The following is a 5,277-nucleotide window of genomic DNA, read 5'->3' on the forward strand; positions in this document are numbered from 1 at the left end:
CCGGGGAATGGACAGAGTCAAAGAGCATCAAGACAATTTGTGCGTTCAGCTCTCTCTGATGGCTGCAAGGCCAGCTCTGCCAAGTTCCATCTGCCATGGGAACGAAGATGCCTGGGCACCATGCAACACTGGGCTTGTTGTTTGTCAGTTACCTGTGATCAAACTATAAGGAAAATCAGCACTGAGGCATTTCGGAGGGAAAAAAAATTTACAATTTCCCTTTTTTTTTTTGGTACTGGAATTGTATAGCAAACTAATCCATTCCCTATTGATTGGATTTTCAAAGTAAGGCCATAATTTTACCATCCAAAGTTGTTTTCTTTAAAATGAAATCCTTAATACCAGGTGTTCAGAAAGTATTTAAGCCTTAAAGGAAAGGAAAAGCTTCAGATGCTTTTGAAAATATAAGCAGGCTTCTGTATTTTTCACATGTGAACCAGCAGCCTCTTTTGTTGGAAAAGGCGCAGGGTTCAGTCTCTTTGCCCCAAAGTTTCTAGATCAGGAGATAAAACAGTGGGGCTTGTCTGTCTCAGTCATCATTCGGGGGGAATTTATGCTTCTTTAGAGAGGTATTGGGCCATGAGTAGGTGTAGTGCAGTTAAGAAACATGAAAAGATGCATACAGAGATATGTATAGGGATCAATCCATAGGGATTTACTCCACAGCCAGACTGGGAAGTGAGATGCTAAGGCAGCATTTGCACAGAGAAGCTTTTTTTTTTTTTTCCTGCAGACTGTAAAACTTCCACATTACCAAGCAGACACAGAAAAGGAAGGAGAAGCCATGTCTTGGGTAGTACGTATTCACAGGTGAGTGGATCCGAACCAGGGATTTTCTGCATCCAGGGGATGACACAGGAGCGGGGAGGTGAAAGGAAGAGGTAAAACAGCCCACCCCCATACTCAAGGGTGAGCATCCCTCCTCCACACAGCAGCTGTGGGATTACTATTTGCTGTTCAGAGATACAAACCTGGTCCAATATAACTGGTACGATATAATAGTTTAATTCCAAACCTCCTGAAGTTAGTGGGATGACTCCCAGAGATTTCAAGGGGGTTTTGCTCCACCACAGAGGACAGGATTTTTCCCAAGATATTTAGATGCCTAATGAGATTTTCAAAAGTATCTTAATAGATTAAGCATCTAGTTGGCATCTAATTTTCCTTTCATTAGATTTTCTTTTGAAAATGTAATGTCTGGGTGCCAGCTGCCTTTCCAGGGATGCCAAGATCTCTGAAAACTTGACTCTTAGCAATTTGCCCAAGAGCACGTGGGGTGTCAGTAAGTGAACTCAAGAGCAGCAGCTCTGCAGGCTGCTGGCTGAGGCTCTCGTTTTGAAGCTCACCCGGTCAGCCTTGGGCATTAATGAAATTTCAGTGCATGAGTACGTCTGGTTGACATGATTAAAAGTAACTGTAAATAAAGATATCAAAAGTAATTCCTTGTCCTCTCCATTCCACATTAAGTTTTATGGAAGAAATAGCACATATCTGTAATTATTACCTGTGGAGAAAAAAAGGAAAATCTTAAATCCATTTTTAATTTTGGCTTTAAAAGTCTGAATTAATGTATTTTTATCTCCTCTGGAGGTCTTTTTTTATTTTCCATAGTGGCTGAAAACTTCCTGCGCATCATATTTATTTCCTATTTATTTTTTAAACCCCTCCTTTAAACCTCTGTGTCCTATTGCTCCCTCTTATTTTTCACAGAAATTTCTTCCATGAAAAAAGAGGAGCAGACAGAGTTAGGGTAAACGATACCACTTTATTTAACTTGGCCTCTGCATGGACCTACGTATTTGTTTATGATTTGCAAGGTTTCTGCTTTTATCCAGGCAGAAAACGGTTGCTAAGCAGCAGTATCCCTTTTTAAAAAGCAGAGCCAGGGCCTGATCCTGCACTGACTTGTGCATGTGGTTACTCCCAGGGCTGTGCCCAAGGAACGGGAGGAAGGTGACTTATACATACCTCCCACCTGTGCACTAATATGTCTCTGTATAACTCACATAGCTCTGTGTATACATATATATGTACCTACAAAGATTAAAAGAATTTATATTTGTGTTCTTGTATGTATTTTGGGGTGCACAGATACAATTTGACTTAAAAACTAGTATCTGCCCTCTTAAATGAATTAATAATTGCCTAAACTGCAATGGCAGTATGAAGCAGGTCCACTGATTTTTGCCTTAGAAAAATGCATCATAAAAACCTTGCATCGAGTTTGGGGGTTCTTTTGAGTTTCTCACCAGACTTCAAATACAAAAGTGAAAAGCTTTGAAGTAAACTGGAGAGGTTCGTAATGTATACAAGAACTATCAAGTCATGTCTCAGCCTTTCTTGCATTGTCATGCCCCTGCCATTATTTTTAATAAAAATTACTCATTTGTTGAAATTTATGCAAGCATGCAAGATGCATGAAACTGTAAAAACATCTGGCAATTTCACTCATTAATACTTCACTGAATTTTTACATTTGATCTTGAACACAGCAGTCAGGAGGATGCATGCTGTACTCCCAGCTCATAAAACAGACCAAAAGGCTTAGAAAAGATGAGTGCAAATATAGAGCTTTCATATATTTATCCCTGGAAGTGTTTAAGACCAGGTTGGATGAGGCTTCGGGCAATGTGGTCTAGTGGAGGGTGTCCCTGCCCGCAGCAGGGGGGTTGGAACTAGATGATCTTTGAGGTCCCTTCCAACCCAAACCATTCTATGATTCTAATATGATATATGGATATCGTATAATTTTATATGTGCAGGTGATGTGACTTGGGCAAATCCAATCTAAACTGCTGGAAAGCCACTGTTCCCATGTAGTACCTAGAGCTGGTGTGCTTTTAATCTTCAGAGTGTTTATACACTTTACCTAATTCTCAGTATTGCTCTTGAGAGGCAAGTCGAGTACCTGGGTGCTGATACAGCACCTGGGAAGCCAGTCAACACTCTGCTGGGGCTTTTCTGATCCCGTAAGAGGGAGTCAGATTAAGGAGAGGTGTCATAAATTCCTCTCTCCATGAGCCTTGCAGTAAACAGGCTGGACTGCAACCCATAAAACTCATAAAATTCCCTGGATCTGACATGGATTGCCAGGTGACTTGGGAGGAATCGTGTGGTTTATCCACATCGTGCTTTCTTTGTGTGTGTAATGTACCCTGGCTCAGGTCTGTGGGCAGCTGGGAGATACTGTGATAACAAACACCCATGTGCCAGACCACCCCATCTTGGGATCACAGCAGGTCTACACACGGTCACACACCTAGGTAATTCTTCAGATCACTGTGCTCTCTCTTTCCTCCACCACCGTCTGCATCCCTGCAGCAAATCACACAGTCACTAGTGTTAAAAGACCGGGAGCTGAACATTTTCAAGTGTAGCCACAATGTTTGACAAGGAACAAGGCCATTTTTAAAATAAGCTTCTGCCATGCTGTTATTTTTATAAAAAATGAGACTGAGTGAATGGCCGAGAGGACTGCAGCTTCTTTGTACCACTGGAGAAGTTCTGGGCATCAAACAAAGGCTGTGGCCACAGTCTTGTGCAACTGAGCCCCTGTGTGCAATCCCAGGGACCCAGAAGAGGAATGAGATGACATTGCTTCAAAAGAGCACGAAGAGTTCCCTTTGGAGGTACACCCAGGTTGGGTTAGATCCCTGGCGCAAAAGTTAGAGCAAAACAAAACAAGGTTCAAAAGCAAATGTTCTCACATTGGTGTGGCACAAAGACCAGGTTGTTATACCTCTGTTCGAAGTACTACAGAAAGAGGATGAGGAAAAGCTGGTCTTAATAATCAGTGGTTGTTTTGCTACTCCAGATGGGATTACACAAGGTATTTCAATGAGCATTTCAGTCTCACCCTGTACCTGTGTTTATTATTTTTTCAGTCTACCCACCTTCATAGGCTTCACTACTTAATTAACTATATGTGAACACATTGCCACAAAAGTGGGAGTGTAGTCTCAACTTCTCGATTTTCCCACTGCTGCTAACATGAATTTGCTTCTGCAAGGTGTTCTACCCACATTTTAACCTCTCTGATGCCTCACTTGGTCAGAGAAGGTCTAGACTGCCTGGTTATCTAAGCCCTCCAGCAGCTGTGTTTTACTATTGCTTAAATAAGACAATTCTAGTACCTCCAACATGAATTTTAGATGTATGTAATCATATATATTACTTCTCTGGTATTCTGTAACATTGTGTCAATGTCAGAGTTTAAAACAACTTCACAATGCAACCTTCTTAGCATATGAAAACTTAATGTTTTGCCCAAATCTCCAGTTCTTGGGAGAACTTAGTGCTGTTTCTCTGTGGTGTTGAAAAGCAAAACTGATTTAAAGTATATTTTTAAAAAGCCAGTGGGAAGTTAAAAAGAGAAGTCATACACATGACTCATGGTCCTGGAAACAGCTGTACTGCTTTTGGTGACAAAGGGCTGGTTTTATGCTTTCTGTGACTTCAGGAAGATGAATATGCAGCAAATGTACTGAGCCAGAAAGGAATTTGACCCAAAAGTTTAAAAATAATACAAGCTGTAAAATCTTATCTCTTTAAATGGGGGTTCTTTGTCCCTCCAAGTATCTTCCTTTGTGTCACGTCCTGAGAAAAGGATGAGTGATGGATTTGCAGTAGATTGGGTCACTTGGGAACAGCGTAGATCAGAACAGATTCAAAGTTAATCACTGCTGTATCATGAGGGTTGAACAACATACACTATGTTGGTCAATAAAAAATGCCCAAACTCCAAGTTGCCCTCAGCCTAACTGCAGGCATATTCATCAGAGATAAAAAGGACTATATGGTACAACTGCATCTGTACAGCAGCTACCTTCTAAAAATGTTGGACCATGAAAAAGTAACCTCTTCTTCAGTACGTATTTGAAATGGTTATTTTTGTGCCTGTAGTTTGTTTCCCAAGACCCCTAACAATGTTTTATCGTGTGTTTATTGGTACAGTATTCTGTTCACATACTTTTGGGTACTGTACTACTCAAAACTAAAGCAAATCCAAATATCTGAGATATATATTTAACAACCCCAGGCCTATTTATATAGTGGGTATAAGAAATGCCCTTAGGCAAACGGTCCATCTCGTTCAGGTTTCTGCCTCCAATGATAACAACAGGAAAATGCTGTTTCGGAGAGCAGCCCGTGAGCCCGACTGCTTTCTGTGGTCCCTCACCCACAGCTGTGTTAGGGATGTTACAGGATCCATCTCTGCTTATTCCCTACAGTAGCTATTTATGTACCTGTCATCCATGAATTTGTCTAATTCCATTT

Source organism: Grus americana, chromosome 8, assembly GCF_028858705.1.
Source record: "Grus americana isolate bGruAme1 chromosome 8, bGruAme1.mat, whole genome shotgun sequence".
In the NCBI taxonomy this organism is placed as follows: domain Eukaryota; kingdom Metazoa; phylum Chordata; class Aves; order Gruiformes; family Gruidae; genus Grus; species Grus americana.